The sequence below is a fragment of the Anomaloglossus baeobatrachus genome, chromosome 7 (genome assembly GCF_048569485.1).
Source record: "Anomaloglossus baeobatrachus isolate aAnoBae1 chromosome 7, aAnoBae1.hap1, whole genome shotgun sequence".
Classification (NCBI taxonomy): Eukaryota; Metazoa; Chordata; class Amphibia; order Anura; family Aromobatidae; genus Anomaloglossus; species Anomaloglossus baeobatrachus.
Window position 1 is genome coordinate 67,984,348 of NC_134359.1, and position 23,674 is coordinate 68,008,021.

At 45.5% G+C, this 23,674-nt stretch overlaps 1 protein-coding gene across 6 annotated transcripts in view; it reads left to right on the forward strand.

Moving 5' to 3' along the window:
• The first annotated feature begins 3,590 nt into the window (after positions 1 to 3,590).
• OSBPL6 (oxysterol binding protein like 6) overlaps positions 3,591 to 23,674 on the forward strand; it is a 337,550-nt gene continuing 317,466 nt past the window's right edge. For all 6 annotated transcript variants that reach the window (XM_075317384.1, XM_075317383.1, XM_075317385.1 and 3 more), the window contains exon 1: positions 3,591 to 3,844. The gene's annotated coding sequence lies outside the window, so the exon portion shown is untranslated. The remainder of the gene's footprint in view (positions 3,845 to 23,674) is intronic.

Consider the following 23,674-nt stretch of genomic DNA (forward strand, 5'->3'; position numbering starts at 1 on the left):
TCCCCTAAAGTATTAAGAAGTATTTCAAGCACAAAGAACAATGAGCTTCACATGTTTGGATTAATTATCTCTTTTTCCAGCCTTTTCTGACTAATTAAGACCCTCCCCAAACTTGTGAACAGCACTCATACTTGGTCAACATGGGAAAGACAAAGGAGCATTCCAAGGCCATCAGAGACAAGATCATGGAGGGTCACAAGGCTGGCAAGGGGTACAAAACCCTTTCCAAGGAGTTGGGCCTACTTGTCTGCACTGTTGGGAGCATCATCCGGAAGTGGAAGGCTTATGGAACTACTGTTAGCCTTCCACGGCCTGGACAGCCTTTGAAAGTTTCCACCCGTGCTGAGGCCAGGCTTGTCCGAAGAGTCAAGGCTAACCCAAGGACAACAAGGAAGGAGCTCCGGGAAGATCGCATGGCAGTGGGGACATTGGTTTCAGTCAATACCATAAGTAACGTACTCCACCGCAATGGTCTCCGTTCCAGACGAGCCCGTAAGGTACCTTTACTTTCAAAGCGTTATGTCAAGGCTCGTCTACAGTTTGCTCATGATCACTTGGAGGATTCTGAGACATACTGGTTCAAGGTTCTCTGGTCTGATGAGACCAAGATCGAGATCTTTGGTGCCAACCACACACGTGATGTTTGGAGACTGGATGGCACTGCATACGACCCCAAGAATACCATCCCTACAGTCAAGCATGGTGGTGGCAGCATCATGCTGTGGGGCTGTTTCTCAGCCAAGGGGCCTGGCCATCTGGTCCGCATCCATGGGAAGATGGATAGCACGGCCTACCTGGAGATTTTGGCCAAGAACCTCCGCTCCTCCATCAAGGATCTTAAGATGGGTCGTCATTTCATCTTCCAACAAGGCAACGACCCAAAGCACACAGCCAAGAAAACCAAGGCCTGGTTCAAGAGGGAAAAAATCAAGGTGTTTCAGTGGCCTAGTCAGTCTCCTGACCTTAACCCAATTGAAAACTTGTGGAAGGAGCTCAAGATTAAAGTCCACATGAGACACCCAAAGAACCTAGATAACTTGGAGAAGATCTGCATGGAGGAGTGGGCCAAGATAACTCCAGAGACCTGTGCCGGCCTGATCAGGTCTTATAAAAGACGATTATTAGCTGTAATTGCAAACAAGGGTTATTCCACAAAATATTAAACCTAGGGGTTGAATAATAATTGACCCACACTTTTATGTTGAAAATTTATTAAAATTTAACTGAGCAACATAACTTGTTGGTTTGTAAGATTTATTCATCTGTTAATAAATCCTGCTCTTGTTTGAAGTTTGCAGGCTCTAACTTATTTGCATCTTATCAAACCTGCTAAATCTGCAGGGGGTTGAATACTACTTGTAGGCACTGTATATGCGGTTAAAACCTGCTTGTGTGTATGGGTACCTAACCAAATGTTTCCTCTATGTGCGGTTGAAACCTGCTTGTGTATGAGAAGCAAGGACCTGGCTATATAGGAAATTGAATAAACATGCTCGCCCTTTAGCCATGTTTATTCAATTTCCTATATAACCAGGTCCTTGCTTCCCATACACAAGCAGGTTTCAACCGCACATAGAGGTAACATTTGGTTAGGTACCCATACACACAAGCAGGTTTTAACCTCATATAGAGGTAACATTTGGTTAGGTACCCATGCACACAAGCAGGTTTTAACCGCACATGGAGGTAACATTTGGTAAGGGACCCCATAAATAAGAGATTATCGTGAAGTTGGTTATGGGGCAGTAATGAATTGATCAATACATTAGCTGAATATCTCTTCTTTTTTTCAAATAATCCTCAGCAGTCATGCAATGTCACATTTCAAATTTTTCATATGGCTAATTATATTTTTCATTCCTTATGTATTATAAAGCAGTTAGGCTTGTTAATATTTCTCTGAATTTGGTGTGCAGCTTTCACTTCATATAGACATCCGAGTGCAGTCTGATAATTTCTACGCACACATAGACTTGTATGGGTGCGCGCCGTCCGATATGCGCTGCCAATCACATCATGAAGATGTTTTTTCTCATGTCAAATCAGCATGAGAAAAAAGCGCTGATTGACACTGCCCCATAGTGTGACATTGTTCCAATGGCTGTCTGATAAAACATCAGATAACACTCGCCTTTAAACTCTAGGCTCGCCTTGTCTCTAGGGAATATTCTCCCTATCACAATACCAATGTAACGCCTGCCTGGATCCACAGACTCAGATGGGATGTAATGGACAGGCTAGAGGGAAGCCACTCACCAAGCAGGACCCCCAGAACCCTGAAACCCTTTAACCCCTATACAGGGATTTGGAATTACACAGGGCCCTGGAAATCACTACCGGTGGAAGGATGCAGTCCGATGAGAGTAGTTGTCAGGCAGGGTCAAAAAAGAAATAGCAGAACCGGACAGAATTGGCAGACAAGGACGTAATCAGAAAACGTAGCAGAGGTCAAATCCGGATCGGGCAGCGAGGTACAAAAACAGCAGGCAGAATGGTAGTCAGAAAACACACAGAAGTCAGCACACAGGAATCACTAAACAGAATAGGGTGGACCAGGAGCCAGGAAATCAGAACTATCTCAGGCAGTGGTCAGCAGACAGGAGGGGAACTAAGAAGGGTGTGGTGTCTTCCCATTGGCTGTAGCTGAACGCTGGCAATTTCAGCTGGAAGACACACGCCACCCACAATCAGCCAGCGGTACTGCAGATCACAAGATAACCCAGCCCAGTGGATGATTGGAGCCTGCGCCCCCGGTGCCGCTGGCATCGACTCCTCTCCCATCACCAACACCATCCACGGCAGGAACACGGGGTTACCTGGCGATCAGAGCAGAAGTCGCTGGAGCGGACTCCGGTGGTGTCGTAACAACCATGCACATTGTGTGATCAGAGCCTTGGGTGTATTATAATGTAGGACTTAAAAAAAAATGTAAAAGATTGCCCTATAGTATACATACAAGGGGATACATTGCCAATAATATGCATATAAAATACAAACGAAAAAGGAAAAAGTTAATTAGCTCACCATCTCCATCAAGAAAAAGTGGTGCGCGAATATCCAGTCTGACTTTCTGGATGAAGATTCAAAACGAGATGTATTCAGCACCCATGATGACAAATATCCAAATATTAAAATATCACATTTATTGAAGAAATATTGTTAAAAAATAACATAAAAACAGGTGTCCTGATTAAGAGTTTATTTACTCGAAACGCGTGGACAGAGTCTACTACCTTATTTTATGCCTATTTTTTAACGCTAGTTATTCGATAAATGCAATATTTGGATATGTTTACCTTATTTTCTATTTTGATACATATAGGGTGATACATTTCCAATAATCTACATAAAGTGTAAAAATCCAGGATTATTCTTAAAACTCTGTTCTACGTCTTTCTGGTTGCTGATTAGCTCAGGCATGGCACATAATACAGAGCATGCTGTTGTATGCAGCACTGTGCAGTGGTCTGGGCTGATGGGGAGCTCTGTGCCTGCTCTGATACAGTCAGATCCATGTGCTCCACTCTCCACTTCTTCCTCCCAGCCCTGCTGTCCCTATAGGATTGCACATGCCTCTCACTGCAGGGAGGGGCAATCGGTTACCCGGCCAGGAACTGCAGAGAGAGGGGCACAAATTAGCAGAGAAGATTGTGCAGGAGCACAGACTGGATCTCAGCCAGAGGATCAGTGTATTCCAGCAGCAGCAGCAGGCTGGTGCAGTGCATGGCATCCAGTGATCATCCCCAGCGCCCTTGACAGCACAATGTGAGGCTTTGCTGCAGGTGACAGATCTGGAGCTGTCTGGCTGCTCTGAGCAGTCTCCTCTGCTGCATCACTATCTATGGTGAGTCCATGTCATCTGATGGCCCCTTATTGTGTCCTTAAATGCAATGCATGCCTGCTGCATGAGCTCAGATTATACAGAACCTCAGATCAATGTGACTGATGATCATTACAAAGTGTCTTCCTACTGCAGTGATCCTCTCCAGACAAGAAATGGGGGGGTGCATTACAGCCAGACCCCAGTAGTTATCTGAAAAGTTCCTTTTTGGTGCATTAGGTTAGCAGTGGGGGTAAACTTTACACTCGGATCCTCCAGTTTGTCACCATGGGTGATTTGTATGCATTGCAGTCAGACATTCATGTCACTTTGCTGCATGAAGTGATGGAAGCTCCTGGAGTTGTGACCCCACAGCGATGATGTCATTGGTGCTTCCCCAAAGCCATGGACTGGGCAATATGGGCGAACCATGACGTCATGTCGCTCCATCCCATAGCACATGCTGAGCAGCCCCATATACAGATTATGTATAGGTTTCATATATTTATTTTACTGTAATAGGAAAAATAAAGCACAGAGCAATGTGATGAAACCGGAGGAAAGTTGTGAAAATATGAATGCAAAAAAGAGCGATGGTAAAATATATAGATCAGTATGTGGCTGTGCTGATCCCTCACACTGCAACGCACTTCTTAGTACTTAGAAAGTGATTTATGCTATGTTTATACCTATGGGTCTGTGAAAATCATAAACCATGGACATTGCAATCCGTGTCCTGTCCATCATTAACATTGAAGCTTTGCAATTTATTTATTTTTATATGCGAAAATCATGGATGGTAAAAAGTGATGAAAAACACTGGACCGTTTTTTGTTTCTATGTTAAAAACCGTTGACCTCTGCATGAGGCCATAGGCTCCATTTACACATCCGTGTCTATTTTGTTACGGACCACTTTGCCTCTGTGTTATATCCGGGGGGTTTTCCCATCCATTTATTTATTTATTTTTTTTTACTGATGCAAGTAGAACGTCTAAACTTTCCTTTTTTTTTATTTAATCTGTTAACTTTTAACAATAAATCAGTTAAAAAAATGGACGTCTGAAACAAAAAGGATGTTGTCTTCAGTTTTCCATCCGTTTTACACGGATCCCCACAGATTTTATTGGCAGTCTGATCTGCAAAATGAATGAGAATAAGACATGTTCTAAATCTCACGGACCGGAGGCACGGATCCGTTTTCAATATGGATATGTGTATGGATCAACGAAATTCTATGGGTCACTGTGCTGTCCTAGAAAAAACAATGTACAGCACACGGATGTGTAGAAAGGTGTGTGAATGTGGCCTTAGGCTAAAGGGGGCTTTACACGCTGCGACATCGCTAATGCGTAGTCGTTGGGGTCACGGAATTTGTGACGCACATCCGGCCGCATTAGCGATGTTGCTGCGTGTGACACCGATGAGCGATTTTGCATCGATTATCGTTACTGCAGTAGTAACGATGTAGTTTGTCGCTCCTGCGGCAGCACATATCGCTATGTGTGACGCCGCAGGAAGGAGGAACCTCTCCTTACCTGCCTCCCGGCCTACAGTTAGGTCCAGAAATCTTTGGACAGTGACACAATTTTCGCGAGTTGGGCTCTGCATGCCACCACAATGGATTTGAAATGAAACCTCTACAACAGAATTCAAGTGCAGATTGTAACGTTTAATTTGAAGGTTTGAACAAAAATATCTGATAGAAATTGTAGGAATTGTACACATTTCTTTACAAACACTCCACATTTTAGGAGATCAAAAGTAATTGGACAAATAAACCAAACCCAAACAAAATATTTTTATTTTCAATATTTTGTTGCGAATCCTTTGGAGGCAATCACTGCCTTAAGTCTGGAACCCATGGACATCACCAAACGCTGGGTTTCCTCCTTCTTAATGCTTTGCCAGGCCTTTACAGCCGCAGCCTTCAGGTCTTGCTTGTTTGTGGGTCTTTCCGTCTTAAGTCTGGATTTGAGCAAGTGAAATGCATGCTCAATTGGGTTAAGATCTGGTGATTGACTTGGCCATTGCAAAATGTTCCACTTTTTTGCACTCATGAACTCCTGGGTAGCTTTGGCTGTATGCTTGGGGTCATTGTCCATCTGTACTATGAAGCGCCGTCCGATCAACTTTGCGGCATTTGGCTGAATCTGGGCTGAAAGTATATCCCGGTACACTTCAGAATTCATCCGGCTACTCTTGTCTGCTGTTATGTCATCAATAAACACAAGTGACCCAGTGCCATTGAAAGCCATGCATGCCCATGCCATCACGTTGCCTCCACCATGTTTTACAGAGGATGTGGTGTGCCTTGGATCATGTGCCGTTCCCTTTCTTCTCCAAACTTTTTTCTTCCCATCATTCTGGGACAGGTTGATCTTTGTCTCATCTGTCCATAGAATACTTTTCCAGAACTGAGCTGGCTTCATGAGGTGTTTTTCAGCAAATTTAACTCTGGCCTGTCTATTTTTGGAATTGATGAATGGTTTGCATCTAGATGTGAACCCTTTGTATTTACTTTCATGGAGTCTTCTCTTTACTGTTGACTTAGAGACAGATACACCTACTTCACCGAGAGTGTTCTGGACTTCAGTTGATGTTGTGAACGGGTTCTTCTTCACCAAAGAAAGTATGCGGCGATCATCCACCACTGTTGTCATCCGTGGACGCCCAGGCCTTTTTGAGTTCCCAAGCTCACCAGTCAATTCCTTTTTTCTCAGAATGTACCCGACTGTTGATTTTGCTACTCCAAGCATGTCTGCTATCTCTCTGATGGATTTTTTATTTTTTTCAGCCTCAGGATGTTCTGCTTCACCTCAATTGAGAGTTCCTTAGACCGCATGTTGTCTGGTCACAGCAACAGCTTCCAAATGCAAAACCACACACCTGTAATCAACCCCAGACCTTTTAACTACTTCATTGATTACAGGTTAACGAGGGAGACGCCTTCAGAGTTAATTGCAGCCCTTAGAGTCCCTTGTCCAATTACTTTTGGTCACTTGAAAAAGAGGAGGCTATGCATTACAGAGCTATGATTCCTAAACCCTTTCTCCGATTTGGATGTGAAAACTCTCATATTGCAGCTGGGAGTGTGCACTTTCAGCCCATATTATATATATAATTGTATTTCTGAACATGTTTTTGTAAACAGCTAAAATAACAAAACTTGTGTCACTGTCCAAATATTTCTGGCCCTGACTGTATGTGGTAGGAAGGAGGTGGGCGGGATGTTACGTCCCGCTCAGCTCCGCCCCTCCGCTGCTATTGGGCGGCCGCTCAGTGACGTCACTGTGACGCCGCACGGACCGCCCCCTTAGAAAGGAGACGGTTCGCCGGTCACAGCGACGTCGCTGGGCAGGTAAGTATGTGTGACGGGTCTGGGCGATGTTGTGCGGCACGGGCAGCAATTTGCCCGTGTCGCGCAACAGATGGGGGCGGGTACCCACGCTAGCGATATCGGGACCGATATCGCAGCGTGTAAAGTAGCATTTAGGCTACTTTCACACATCCGGCTGTAGCAGTGCGGCACAATCCGGCGCTCTGCTGAACAAACTAAACGTATTTTTTGCCGCCGGTTTTGTTTTTTCCAGCATTGAGTTGCATTGGCGCTGCATTGTGCCTCATGGGCTTGCGTTCCGTCCGGTTTTTGCTGCATGCGGCAGATTTAGCCGATGCGGCGCATTTTTCAATGCATGCCTATGGACGCCGGATGCGGCGCGATGCGGCAAAAACGCATCCGGCCGCCGCATGCGGTTTCTTCCACTGCGCATGCTCAGTAGCGTGCCGCAACCGGAAAAAAACGGACGGGCCGCATGTAAAAACTTATACAAAGGATGCAGTGTTTTCGCCGCATCCGTTGCATAGATTTCACAGCCGGATTGAGCTGCAGTGCTCAAACCGGATGTGTGAAAGAAGCCTAAGTCCCCACAATATGGACATGCTGTGTTCTGGATGCAGCATGTCCTCTCCTGCGGGGCTGTGAATGTTTTGCACAGAAGACCGCAAGAGACCGTGCTCGTGATCAGGTTTCGGGCCACTACGATTTCTCACTGTTCTCCCTACGGAGAACATTCGTGGCTCTGCAGCAATAACTTGACATCCTTCAGCTCGGGAAGCCACGCCACATGTCAGGTTACCCTGTAGGAAAAACAAGCACAGTGGACAAGGGATTTGTAGAAATCCATCCACTGTGCTTGTACTGTACAACGCAGCGTTTTGGTACAGCAAAAACAAACTGCATCCAAAACGCTGTGAACATGGATTGTGGGCACTCAGCCTTAGGCCCGTTTTAGGGTGCAAGCAAACATCTGTGTGAATGTTGATGCGATGCCGTATTTTTTTATCGGACAGCAAACAGACCCACTGATTACGTTCTATGTTAAGGCCACGTGCACGCATTGAATATTTGTGGAGTTTTTTACCTCAGTATTTGTAGCCAAAACCAGGAGTGGGTGATAAATACAGAAGTGGTGCCCGTGTTTCTGTTATACTTTTCTTCTGATTGTTCCAATCCTGGTTTTGGATACATATACTGAGGTAAAAAACTCTCCAAATGCTGAGGTAAAAAACTCTCCAAATGCTGAGGTAAAAAACTCACCAAATACTGAGGTAAAAAACTCACCAAATACTGGAGGTAAAAAACTCACAAAATTCTGAGGTTAAAATCTCACCAAATACTGAGGTAAAATATTGAATGTGTGAATGTGGCCTAATTCTAATGTCAGGATATGCTCTGAGGATTTTCTCAGATATTACAGATGTTTGAATGGCCATGTGCCAAGTACGGTCTAATTAAAAAGACCCCAACAGCACTCAGACATTGCTCACACACACGTATGCCCCCCTACCCAAACTCATCTAATAATGTATGAAGTGTGTGCATAAGATATATAATCTATCGACTCAGAGAGACAGAGAATAAATTATATATATGACAGAATTCCTATTTAATCAGATAAGGTTTGGATGGCTAATGTTCTGTTTTGTAGGTGGAATATTTAGCTGTGGGGCAGATCATGGTGCAGATAAAAAAAAGGTATATCTGTGTGATATTTTTATTTATTTATTTTTTTTTGCAGACGCAAGGTCAACATAAATACCAGAACAAAAACCATGAACTAATAAATCGCCCCATAGCATTTAATGGGTACTTGTTTTATTTGTGAAAACCACAGAGAGCACACATATATGAAAAATGGAGGTCTGAATGAGGCCTTAGGAGCAAAATGAGCCTGTGCATTTAATGAGAACTAACTATATAGTTCAGGAGTTTTTCCTGCCATTTCCTATAATGTTCCCACAAGCTCTAACGTCAGGCCTGAGAGTGCTCTCCTCGCTTCTGTCTGGCCGGATGGTGCTCTCCTCGCTTCTGTCTGGCCGGATGGTGCTCTGGGCACCGTTCTTTTGCTTCCATTATAAACTGCAGCAGACTGTACTTTCTTTTATAGAGAGCCTGCAAAACATATACCATTCAGTGTGCATTTTTTGTTAAAATGGTTCTCTATGAAAGACAGATGTCTAGTCATTTATCCTAATTGTGGCCACGGTTGCACTTACAGGTATGCACCAAACAGTGGCCATAAACAGTGCGTCCGTGGCCTTATTACTGAGGTCACTGGTCAGCGTAAAAAAACAATGTTCATGTATAGTGGGCTATTGGCTCTCCTGTACCATAGGCCACAGTATTACATATATATATTTATTTACACCTCATCATTGGTTGCCATCTTGAACAGGAGTATATACTGTACATAATAAATGTCATTAGTATGGTCCACATGGCTAAGCTTATGGCACTACATGGCACTACATCCCCAGACTTCAGTGTATACGTCACACACACAGCCAGTGGAACGTATACTGGATTATGACAGTTTTTATGATCCTTTGGTTAAAGTTTTTAATGCAGTTGTTAAAGCATAAATACCTTGTCTATCAGCTAGGGGAGCAAGCAATTAAAAATGGTGCATCAAAAACTGCACCTTGCCTTGAAAGGAATCTGTTACCAGGTTTTTGCTATGTAATCTGAGATCAAAATGATGTGGTGGCTGAGACCCTGATTACACTGATGTGTCTCTTAAGGCCCCGTCACACACAGAGATAAATCTTTGGCAGATCTGTGGTTGCAGTGAAATCATGGACATATTGTTCCATTTGTACACAGCAACAAACCTGGCACTGATTGTCCACAATTTCACTGCAACCACAGATCTGCCAAAGATTTATCTCTGTGTGTGACAGGGCCTTTACTGAGCTGTTTGCTGTCAATTTTATTTTCATAACCTAAACTAAATTTGAGAGGGTTTCAGCTTTCAAAAGAGTACGGTAATTTATGAAACCAAAGGATGAATTTAAAGTCAGGTTATAAGCTTTTATTTACATAACATGGATAAGCGACTGCTAGATTCACAGCAGAGAAAACAGTGATTGTATCAAATTGACAGCAAACAGCTCAGTGAGAGAAATTATAAGCTTTTATTTACATAACGTGAATAAGCGACAGAACGTCTGTCAGGGACTGTATAACTCCACCCACACCATTGATTGGCAGCTTTCTATGTACACTGTGCATAGGCAAAAAGCTGCTAATCAGTGGAGCACAAAACACCTAGTCCTGTAGTAATATCTCTTCATAAAAAAATTGATTTTAGAGAAACAACATACACAGAACAGTGAGTAACATGTCACTGGAATCAGGGTCTCAGCCCCGACATGCTGCTTTCAGATTACATAACAAAAAACTGCTGACAGATTTCCTTTAAAGGGGAAAAATGCTACTGCTTCCTCCTGTCTAGCAGATTTCATGTTAGCTGCTAAACTAATAAATCCCATGGCTGTCAATTACCAGTAGATTGTAATTCGCTAGAGCAACTAACACATTGGAGAGGAATTTCAGTTCTGTAAGGACCAGGTCATAACTGTGCATTTTGATGCCGCTTTTTGTAGCTAAAGCAAAACAAAAAAAAAAGAAACAGAAGAGCCTTATAAAGCCTTTAGTTGTTTATGATGACCTGTAGGATACTTTCTTGCACTTTTATCTTTCAACAAGGGAAAAAAAAAAGAAACTGGGCCTTCTGACAAGCGCCAGTACTGGAGTTGTAGTAATACAGTTCTCAGGCTACTTCATAACAGAAGACATATAAAGTCTAATTGTACAAAGTATGCCATAGGATGCATTTTAGTTGTACAGTATATAGGTCACTTTTCATGAGTCACACAAAGAAGAGATGTACACATGTTCAAACTTTCCACAATGCAATGAAAACCGTAATAATAAAGGGTATATACACATTCGTTCAGAATTTTTTTTCACATTGTTCTTTTGATTGGCAAATGCAGTGTTAAGCAACTTTATAAATAGTCTTTTTTTTAACCCCCTTCATGATATTGGACGTACTTGTACATCCAAGGTCGAGCCCACGTCTGCTGTTCTGATCAGGCGCCGACATGTACAGCTCCGATCCACCTGCGCCTGTTAATTAGTTAACTCTTGTTGTCAATCTCTAACAGCAGGATTTAACGCATTACGCCGGGGTTTGAGTCATTGCCCGCTGATATTGGTGGCCCCATGACATGATTATGGGGCGCCGATATGTTGTAATGACAGCCGGGGGTCAGCTGATGACCCAGCACTATCATGACGTAGTTCTTGTTAACGCTGGCTGAGAGCTGTCATTCACAGGAGATCAGCATTTGTGCTGTACAGAGCAGTGCTGAAGCATCGCTCTGTACCGCTGAAACGATTGCAGTGAAGAATCAACAACAAGTGGGACACAATTGTGGAGTTGAACAAAATGTATTGCTTATTCTATACTTTTGTAAAATATAATAAACTGAAAATTGGGGCGTGCAATATTATTCGTCCCCTTTACTTTCAGTGCAGCAAACTCACTCCAGAAGTTCATTGAGGATCTCTGAATGATCCAATGTTGTCCTAAATGACTGATGATAAATATAAGCCACCTGTGTGTAATCAAGTCTCCGTATAAATGCACCTGCTCTGTGATAGTCTCAGTGTTCTGTTTAAAGGTCAGATAGCATCATGAAGACCAAGGAACACAACAGGCAGGTCCGTGATACTGTTGTGGAGTTGTTTAAAGCCGGATTTGGTTACAAAAAGATATCCACAACTTTAAACATCCCAAGAAGCACTGTGCAAGCGATCATATTGAAACGGAAGGAGTATCATACCACTGCAAATCTACCAAGACCCTGCCACCCCTCAAAAATTTCATCTCAAACAAGGAGAAGACTGATCAGAGATGCAGCCAAGAGGCCCATGATCACTCTGCATGAACTGCAGAGATCTACAGCTGAGGTGTGAGAGTCTGTCCATAGGACAACAATCAGTCGTACACTGCACAAATCTGGCCTTTATGGAAGAGTGGCAAGAAGAAAGACATTTCTCAAAGATATCCATAAAAAATGTCATTTAAAGTTTTCCACAAGCCACCTGGGAGATACACCAAACATGTGGAAGAAGGTGCTCTGGTTAGATGAAACCAAAATCGAACTATTTGGGCACAATGCCAAACGATATGTTTGGTGTAAAAGCCACACAGCTCATCACCCTGAACATACCATCCCCACTGTAAAACATAGTGGTGGCAGAATAATGGTTTGGGCCTGCTTTTCTTCAGCAGGGACAGGGAAGATGGTTAAAATTGCTGGGAAGATGGATGGGGCCAAATACAGGACCATTCTTGAAGAAAACCTGTTGGAATCTGCAAAAGACCTGAGACTAGGACGGAGATTTGTCTTCCAACAAGACAATGATCCCAAACATAAAGCAAAATGTACAATGGAATGCTTCACAAATAAACGTATCCAGGTGTTAGAATGGCCAAGTCACAGTCCAGACCTGAATCCAGTCGAGAATCTGTGGAAAGAGCTGAAAACTGCTGTTCACAAACGCTCTCCATCCAACCTCACTCAACTCCTGCTGTTTGCAGAGGAAGAATGGGCAAGAATTTCAGTCTCTCGATGTGCAAAACTGATAGACACATACCCCAAGCGACTTGCAGCTGTAATCGCAGCAAAAGATGGCGCTACAAAGTATTAAGTTAAAGGGGATGAATAATATTGCACGCCCCAAAGTTCAGTTTATTATTTTCTTATGAAAGTTTAAAATAAGCAAAAGATTTCGTTCAACTTCACAATTGTGCCCCACTTGTTGTGGATTCTTCACCATAACATTACATTTTTTATCTTTATGTTTGAAGCCTGAAATGTGGGAAAAGGTTGAAAAATTCAAGGGGGCCGAATACTTTTGCAAGGCACTGTGTGTATCTAATATATAAAGCTGAATGTGTGTATGTATGTATGTATGTGGGAATGTCCGGGATTGGCATCTGCACCGTCGCAGCTACAGCCACAAAATTTTGCACACTCACACTTCTGGACCCTGAGAGCGTCATAGGCTATGTTTTGAAGGGAAATTTTAACCCCGCACTTTACAGTTATTCACCAAAAAACCTGCCTCCATTAAAGCGAATGGAGCTGAGAGCCACAGTGCAGCCAGAACTTCTGAAGAATGCGCAGCCACGCCCTTATATGGAATGTTGGCGTGTCACAATGCAGCCAGGGAAAGAGGCAGACGCAGACAGGGTAAGAAACAGACATAGACAGGGTAAGAGACAGACACAAAGACAGACTGACAGAGAAAGAGACAGACACAGACAAAGAGACAGACACAGGGAAAGAGACAGACAGACAGGGAAAGAGAGGGAAAGAGACAGACAGGGAAAGAGATTGAGACAGTCAGAGACAGACAGGGAAAGAGACAGACAGACAAAGAGAGAGAGAGACACAGAGAGATATATACAGAGGGGGAGACAGACCGAGAATGGGAGAGAAACAGAGAGACAGTTACTATCCCGGGCGTTAATATATTCTATTTATACATTCTATCCCGGGAATGTTAATACTTTCTCTTTTGTTAACAACAGTTATTAACCCGGGCGAAGCCGGGTAGTACAGCTAGTATATATATAATTACGTTTTGGTTCTTTTTGGTCGCTGCATAATTGTAATAAATGGCAATCATATTGCATCTGCCCAAAAATAGTATAATTAAAAACATCAGCTCAAGACGCAAGAAATAAGCCATCACTGAGCTCCAAATCCCGAGAATTGAGAACGTTCCGGGTCTTAGAAAATGGCGACGAAAGTGCAGTTTATTTATTTATTTTTTTTTTTACAAATGTCTAAGTTTTTGTTTTAACAGTTAAATAAGAGTGAAGGGGGTGTATGAAGCTTAAAATTCAATTATTTTGCATCTGTACTCTCTATGGCGGGGTTTACATTACCCAATCACCTGCATTAAAGGGAACCTGTCAGCAGAAATTTCGTCCAAAACCTAAAAGCTTCCCCCTCTGCAGCTCCTGGGCTGCATTCTAGAAAGGTCCCTGTTATTATTGTGCCCCATGTGAGACCAAAATAAAGACTTTATAAAGTGGTACCTTTTTGTATTCAGATACTGTAAATGTGACACGGGGGCGGGCTCTCTGCCGTCCGTTATTCTGCCTCCTGGTCCTGTATGCCGCCCCCCATCGCTCCTTTCCATAGCTGATGCACCGCCCACTGCTCCAGCCATCCCCGCGCATGCCCAGTGCCAGTCTCACGGGACTGAGCAGTGTGACTGCTAGTGACGTGGGCGCAGGCAAGTGATTATGGGCGGGGCTGTGATTGTTATCAGCAAGTATTTTGAACACGCCCCTATCACGTGACAAAAGGGATGTCATCCCTGGAAGCAGCCCATACAGTCTAGCATCTACCCTGAGCACAGTGTGACCGCTGGTGAGGTTTGTGCGCTCACGAGATTATGGGCGGGTACTTGCTGATAACAATCACAGCCCCGCCCATAATCACTTGCCTGCGCCCACGTCACCAGCGGTCACACTGCTCAGTCCCGTGAGACTGGCACTGGGCATGCGCGGGGATGGCTGGAGCAGTGGGCGGTGCATTAGCTATGGAAAGGAGCGATGGGGGGCGGTATACAGGAACAGGAGGCAGAATAATGGACGCCAGAGAGCCCGCCCCGTGTCACATTTACAGTATCTGAATACAAAAAGGTACCACTTTATAAAGTCTTTATTTTGGTCTCACATGGGGCACAATAATAACAGGGACCTTTCTAGAATGCAGCCCAGGAGCTGCAGAGGGGGAATCTTTTAGGTTTTGGGCGAAATTTCTGCTGACAGGTTCCCTTTAAATGACTGCCTATCGGCACCTTGTTTGCACAAACAACATACAGGCCCTTTGAAGTGTCATAGCTCATCATTGTTATGCTCGCGGGGCGAGCACTGTATTAGTGGGTCCACTGGACCAAAGGTATCGTTCACTTGCCTGGGGGAGCGAACTGAACCAACCGCCAAGTCTTTATTACTGCCACTGGAGGGACTGGTAAGCAGCCGGCAGAGGGCAGCCCCGGGGGATCTGCAGTACCCTGGAAGCTGGCGTCTTGGATAGAGAACGGTCTCTAATTAAAGCAGCAGCAGGCAAACTCGTGGATCCATCCGGATATGGCAACAGAGATCGGCGTGGATACTTGCAGCAGCGGATATCACGGAAGCCGGCCGACGTGGATGGTAGCAGAATAGGATAGCAATGAAACAGACATGAGTCAGCAGCAGAATGTAGCACAATAACAGCAGCAACACACGTCGCCAACAGCGGCAAGTCATGACATTTAAATTAGAAAAGGGGGGCAATAAAGGAGGGGGAACATATACAGAGGACCCAACCCACAAAGTTTTTTTTTTTCCAGCAAACATACAATCTGGAAACTGAAGGTATGATTTTATTCATCATGCTAGCGCCAGTATGGCTCTGCCTTTATAGTATATGGAAAAATCCTGCTGGTTGGTTCCCTTTAATGTATATACAGCAATAGGATTACTCCGTCCTAGGTGTATTTGTCACAATGTGATAGATAGTGAGGGACAGGGGCTCCAATGCTGTTTATCATACTAGGGGACCTTAGGCCTTTCCTAACTTTAGGGTTACAACAAAAAAAACTCTGACACACACACACACACACACACACACACACACACACACACACACACACACACACACACACACACACACACACACACACACACACACGAATAGACAATGAGAGACTCATGAGAAGGCAACACCAGAAGTGTAGCAACAAGGGTTAACTCCAGAACCGCAGTTAGCAACAAGTGCCACAATCACTAGATAGTCTGGAATAGAAGGCCACGATAAACTGTAGCTGGCATACAAGGAAGGATCTAGCCATTATATATATATATAAGAAAGGAGCAGATGTAATTGGGTTTCCCACAACATGTGATCAAAGGAGACTAATGTAGTGAGGGGCCAGGGGCGCCTCCGGCCTTGTAGTCGTGGCCTTTGTTGCTTCAAGGCTTACCCCTGGCTCCATCACTACTTCAAGGTCGGGAACTGGCTTGGTGGGGCAGAGTGTGGTGGTGTCGTCGCCGGCAGCGGTACAAACAGTCTTCAGGCCAGATGTGATGCAAACAAAAGACAGATTTATTGACACACTTGACACACGTAGTCTCAATCCGGCGGTGGCAGACAAGAAAAACACTTCCTGGGCTGGGGGACAACCTGCCCTAACGAATCCTCCCGTGGGGCTGTGCCCTGATTACTCCGCTTCACCGGGCTCCCACTGACGGTTACACACAGACCGGACCCACATCGGTTGCTTCACTCTCCGAGGATCCGTACACTCTCCCGTTCTCACCGGCGTCCCCTCTCAATTCAGCCCCCACACTCTGCCCCTTGATCTTCACTCTCTCACGTCCCGGATCCAACAACCTCACACACACTCACACCTTCCCCCATACTACAGCCGGCTCCTCCTCCCCGGTGGCAACAGCCGTCCCACCCGGCCACTAGGGGTGCCCTAACATAAACTACATACAAATATAGAGAACACACTTTTATTAATAACATATCCGGTACTATCTCCTTTTGTAGGGGTAGGCTCACCCCCTACACTCCTCCCCTCTTAAAACCCGAGCCTCCCGGCAAGGCTCATCCTAAAATTACAACTTGTAAAAACATGGCACATATACAGTTCACTGCGAACCTGTCCCGCGCCCGGAGGCATAGCAGCGCTCCCGGTCTTCGGTGTATGCCCGGAGGCTCAACAGCGCTCCCGGTCTTCGGTGTATGCCCGGAGGCTCAACAGCGCTCCCGATCTTTGATGGTCAGCACAGGGACACAGCAACTTCTTCCACAAACAGCGGAGGAGCCCCTGGCTCAGTCCAGCAAGCAGGCTCTCCCCGGAATCAACAACCGGAATAAAACTTTCTCCGGCTCAAACATACCGGCAGCAAACGAACAGGCCCGTCATCTCCTGATGTGGAGGCCTATTCCGGTTGGTAGGCCCGTTGCCACTCGACCCTCTGCGCCTGTATGTATTCGGACAGGGACTGCCCGGGTAAGCGGCGCAGCCGCCGGAAAGGCTCAGGACGGGCGAGCTGTTCCATCGCTTCGACCTCCGGCTTGAACTCCTCAGTTTCGGATGGAGGTGAGGGGGTCGCTGCACGGGACAGAGGCGGGCTTCCCACAACGATTGTTGGATGGGTCGTTATATGCTGGTTGATGGCCAGTGCCGGCGATGGTCCCTTCTCCGGGTCAGTACTGGACGCAGGCATGACTGCCGGAGCTACGGCCACGGTTTGGCGGGGTCGAGAGGCTGTAGTCAGCACCGGTCTTCGTTGTTCTTGCCGCCGGGCTTGGTGCTCCTCCCACTCTACCTCCTGTTGCCAACGAGCGGCCTCCTGTTCAGTGGGCATACGGTGCACTCCCACCGCAAACAAGCCCCGGCAGCCCACTTCTCTCAGGAAACGGACCTTTTCCCCAGGGTAGAGGGTATGCAGCCGCTGGGGAAGGCCCTCGGTATCCAAGTGAACACGATTATAAAAATAATCATCTCCGGTCTCTCCGTCCCGGATAAAGCCGTAGCCTTCCTTTTGGTTAAATTTAACGACTACCCCAGTCGAAAACTGATGTTCAAGTTCTTCTCCATAAGGACCGGCCATTATCTCCCGAGTGACGGTCTCGGCCAGTAGCCGCTCGCGTACTGGATCCGGCTCAGGGGACGGGGCTCTTCGGGTCGGCTGGGGAGACGGCAGCACCGGATCCCAATAAAAACCCCATTCATCTCGCTCCAGCATCTGGGCATATTCCTCCGCCGGAACTCGAGGTGACGCGGGCTTTTCAGACTCCACCGCGGCTGGCGGGGGTCTCTCCGGGCAGGGGGATGGGGCTCCCAGCATCCGGCTTCCTGACGGGATTTGGGCGGCGTAGGTCGCCCGGACCTCCGTGGTGGTCGCACCGGTCTCCGCATCCCAGGTCGTGAGCCAGGTCACCCTGGTGGCTCGCCCCGGTCCTCTGGGTACGGCTGGCAAGAGGGCGGGGAATCCCTCCGCCGGCATCAACTGCTTCTCGCGGTTCTCGTTCAAGCTCTCCATCTTCTTGTCGTGAGGCTTCCGTAAGTGCGTCAGGGTCAGTGGCGAGACTAGAGGAAGTGGAGGCGGGCTCACTTTTCCCGCTCTGGAAGATGCTCCACCCTTGGTCCCACACCACAAATCAACCCCTCCGCGGCGGCACTTCTTTTCTTTCAGAACACCGCCCACTTCACACGTCGGTCTATGCGCCCTGGGACTGGCGCCTCCCCTCTTTGTGCGGAGTACTCCGTGCTTCTTCTTCGGCACCGACCAGCCCCAGGCTCTTCTTTTGGCGCCAACTTTTCGCGCCTTTTCTTCCTCAGCTTCACAGACGGCGGCCATCTTGTCGCCATCTTGTGCCCGGTCCAACGCCTTGGGCACTTCTTCCTCCCACCATGGGACTGGAAATCTTCTCTCATAGCCCGGATACGGTGCATTCGGCACCACTTGATCTCCGGCTTCTTGGGTTCCTGGCAGGGGAATCGGATCCTGCCGACTACGCCACATGTAGTGAGGGGCCAGGGGCGCCTCCGGCCTTGTAGTCGTGGCCTTTGTTGCTTCAAGGCTTACCCCTGGCTCCATCACTACTTCAAGGTCGGGAACTGGCTTGGTGGGGCAGAGTGTGGTGGTGTCGTCGCCGGCAGCGGTACAAACAGTCTTCAGGCCAGATGTGATGCAAACAAAAGACAGATTTATTGACACACTTGACACACGTAGTCTCAATCCGGCAGTGGCAGACAAGAAAAACACTTCCTGGGCTGGGGGACAACCTGCCCTAACGAATCCTCCCGTGGGGCTGTGCCCTGATTACTCCGCTTCACCGGGCTCCCACTGACGGTTACACACAGACCGGACCCACACCGGTTGCTTCACTCTCCGAGGATCCGTACACTCTCCCGTTCTCACCGGCGTCCCCTCTCAATTCAGCCCCCACACTCTGCCCCTTGATCTTCACTCTCTCACGTCCCGGATCCAACAACCTCACACACACTCACACCTTCCCCCATACTACAGCCGGCTCCTCCTCCCCGGTGGCAACAGCCGTCCCACCCGGCCACTAGGGGTGCCCTAACATAAACTACATACAAATATAGAGAACACACTTTTATTAATAACATATCCGGTACTATCTCCTTTTGTAGGGGTAGGCTCACCCCCTACACTAACAAGCAGACAAGCAAAGATTAACTCTTGCTAGCCTGCCTATGTACTATCACTCTGCAGGTCGATGCCTGAGTGTACTTGCATTGATCACAGAAACCAGAGACGTTATCGGGCGGAGAGTTTTCTTTTTTTTTTTGTTAATTTTCAAGCTATGAATAAAACAGGTAATGGATTATGGTGCAAAAATGCTTTACATATACTCAAAAAGGGCTGTTGTAAGGAATGGGGCTTCCTCAGAATGAAAAACGCCTGAAGAACTGGCAGGTCTCTTCTTTTTAGGCCGGATTCACACTTTCAAGAGACTCGCGCGAGTCTTACATCGCATCTTCCGGCACGGCTGCACACTCTCCGGATAGGAGCGGGCCAGCTGCATAGAAATACATGCAGCCGATCCGCTCCTGTCAGGAGAGTGTGCTGCCGTGCTGGGTGATGGGATGCGAGACTCACGCGAGTCTCTCGCAAGTGTGAATCCGGCCATAAATGCTTGGTGTTCATGAAAACCTGAAGCTAATCAAAAGACTGAATATATGAACAGCAATGTTGTTTCCCCCATAGAAGTAAATAGGAACAGTCTTTCAAGCTTTTTTTTTTCTTTTCAAATGTTTTTTTTTTTTTTGAGTGGACCTCAACCAAAGACTCCTTGAAAAATACTACACAAGTACAGTATGTGCACACAGCGTCTTTTAGATGCCGTTGTATCTGCTGATTATTGCAACAGGAAGACGCTTGTGGAAACCACATCCTCTTTGATGTCTTCGGTCATTTTTGCAACTGCACAAAACTGCTTTGCTGCTGATGTTTTTTTCTTTGCTTTTTTTTTTTTTTACTTAAGGCTAGGTTCGCACACTGCGTCTTTTTGACACTGCGTTTTTGTGCGTTTTTGGCCGCTAAAAACGCACAAAAACGCACCTGCGTCAAAAAAACGCATCAAAAAACGCATGCGTTTTTGCCGCGATTTGGTGCGTTTTTGGCTGCGTTTTGCTGCGTTTTTGATCTCTGCGTTTTACTGCGTTTTTCCAATGCATTGCATGGGGGGAAAACGCAGAAAAACGCAGGAAAGAACTGACATGTCCATTTTTTTTTTTTAACTCAAAAACGCAGGTAAAAAAAACAGATGTGTGCGGACAGCAAAAATGAAAACTCATAGACTTTGCTGGGGAAGCAAAGTCCTGCAGTTTTGAGGCCAAAAACGCACCCGAAAAACGCCGCGAAAAATGCACTGTGCGCACATAGCCTTATATGTATAAAATAGTGAGCGACTTCCAAATGGAAGCTGTCTGAAGACAGTCAGGTCACTTCTTTTTAACCTCTTTACATTTTTGGAAATTGGCGATTTAAGAGAAGCTAAAAATATTGAACATATGCTTTGGAAGTCACTTAAAAGCCATGTGGACACTGAGTTTTTCAAGGAATTTTTGTGGTGTAAACAAAGAAGAAACTTATAGGAAACACTTCAAATCCTCCTGAAAAATGCTAAAGTTCAAAAAACAAAGACATTGTGTTATGTGCACACAGAATTTTTGGATCAGAAACTGAGCAGATACTTCAAATCCTCCTCTAATTCTCAAAAGTTATCAAAAACTTGGAGCAGTGTGCATACGACGTCTTTTAGTCCTTGTGCGCACGCTGCGGATTTACCGCGAATTGCTGCAGAAAATGTGTCTAACATTGCTGCAGTCATTCCCCAGCAAATCCTATGGGTTTGAAAAAATGCTGTGCGCACACTGCATTTTTTTATACCCGTGGATTTACTCGTGGATTTTCCGCTGCGGAATTAATGAGCATGTCACTTTTTTCAGCAGGTACCTGCGGTTTTTGCCATAGATAATGGTAAAAACCGCAGGGACTAACTTGCGATAAATCTGCGGCAAACCACGGTAAAACAGTGGCAAATCGCGGTAAAAACGCGGGTGCGGTTTTTACCGTGGGTGCGGGATTCTTTCAGAGGGTCCGTTTTTTTCTTAAGAAAAAGGCACTTTCTAGTGCGCACATAGCCTTAAACTCAAGCAAAACTAACTAATTTGGCAAGCAGGTTACACTTCAGGAAACTCTTAAGCGGGCTTTACACGCTACGATATATCTAACGAGATGTCGGCGGGGTTACGTCGTAAGTGACGCACATTCGGCATCGTTAGTGATATCGTAGTGTGTGACAGCTATGAACGAGCAGAAATACTCACCTTCTCGTGCATCGTTGGCACGTCGCTCATTTTCTAAAAATCGATCATCCTTCTGTGTGACGGTTGTTCATTGTTCCCGAGGCAGCACACATCGCTACATGTGACACCCCGGGAACGATGAACTGCAGCTTACCTGCGGCCGCCGGCAATGCTGAAGGAAGGAGGTGGGTGGGATGTTACGTCCCGCTCATCTCCGCCCCTCCGCTTCTATTGGCCGGCCGCTGTGTGACGTCGCTGTGACTCCGAATGTCCCTCCCCCTTGAGGAAGTGGATGTTCGCCGCCCACAGTGAGGTTGTTTGGAAGGTAAGTACGTGTGATGGGGGGTTACAACATTGTGCAACACGGGCAAGAAATTGCCCGTGCCGCACAAACGATGGGGGCGGGTGCGATCACAAATGCGACCGCACGAGAAATCGACACATGTAAAGCAGCCTTTAGGCCCTGTGGTTTTTGCCGCGGTTTTGCTGCATGAATTGCTGCAGAAAATGTTCATAACCTTTCTGCAGTCCTTCCCCAGCAAAACCTATGGTAAAAAAAAAAAATGGTGTGCACACACTGCGTTTTTTTTTCTACATGTTTTGCTGCAGAATTTCTGCAGCAAAAAAAATGAGCATGTCACTTATTTTCTGCAGGTACCTGCGGTTTTTGCCATAGATAATGGTAAAAAATCGCAGAGACCAACCCGCGGAAAAACCGTGGCAAAAACGCAGGTGCGGTATTCTGCCAGAGGGTGCGAATTTTTCTTAAGAAAAGTCAATTTTCTAGTGCGCACATAGCCTTAAGTTGTTTTATTGGCCGTTTCCGGAATGTATTTTTTATGGTTGTTTGGTAGGTTTTCCTATGATTTTTCTATTTTTTTTTTTTTTTCTGTCCTTCTTTTCTCTCTGTTCAATAAGAAAGAAACCACTAGCATTTTTTTGTTTTGTTTGTTTTTTTTTTTTTTTTTTAGCAAAAATGATGGCAAAATGCTCCAAAAAAATGCGTTTGTCTTCAGGGTGTCTTGTGACGTTTCCCATTGACTTGTATTATAAAGTGCACAGCGTAAAACGCCAGAAGATTGGTCATTCTTTTAAAGGGAATCTATCAGGTGATTTTATAAGTAGAAAACTAATGGCATCCTGGAATATGGCTTGGGTAGCCCTTTCAGGATCAGTAACTTTTATTGCTGTACCTTCTTCTGTTATCTTGCAGTAAGCCCTGGAGAATTGAGTGTTTTGCATGGGCTAGTCTAGCAAATGTAAATCCAAACTGATTATGCACTGCTTCCCACGCCCACCTCTCTTCAGTAATAGTAAAAATCTTCACTGGCATTTACTATCACTGATGACAGCACGGGAGAGGTGGATGTGGGAAACGGTGCATAATGTGTTTGTGAATTCTGCAGGGCTTACAGAAAGATAACAGGATAAGGTAGAGCAATAAAAGTTACTGATCCTGAAAGGGCTCCCCAAGCCCTATTCCAGGATACCATTAGTTTTGTACTATAAGGCTATGTTCGCACGTTGCGTCGGAGTACCTGCAGTTTATTCTGCACATTTTCCCTCCCTTGGTTTTTGACCAAATGGCTTTTGACCATTTTTTAGCGCTAAAAACGCTTGCGTTTTTACCACGTTTTTACCGCGTTTTTAGTGCGTTTTTAGCGCTTTTTACCTGCGTTTTCACCTGCGTTTCTGCAGATGCGTTTTGTAGATCAAGACACTGAGAAATAAAGTTGAAATAGACAAAAAGAATGAAAAAAGAGAAAAAAAAGTATAAAATTAACTTTTAATAAAAATATATGGAAAATTATCATTCTTAATTAAATAATAGTGGTTATGCACATTTTATCAGAAAAATATGTGAAGTTTATAATTTTTTAACATTTAAATTTTCGGTTATTGTGTGTGTGTAAAGGAACATTAGAACCCATTAATTTTTGTCCAGAAAAGCATGCGTTTTTGGAGCCAAAAACGCAGTGGAAAAGCAGGTAAAAAGCATGAAAAACACAGGAATTGTGATTTTGGTTGCTTTTTGCCATTTCTCATTGACTCCAATGTTAAGGAAACGCTGCAGAAATG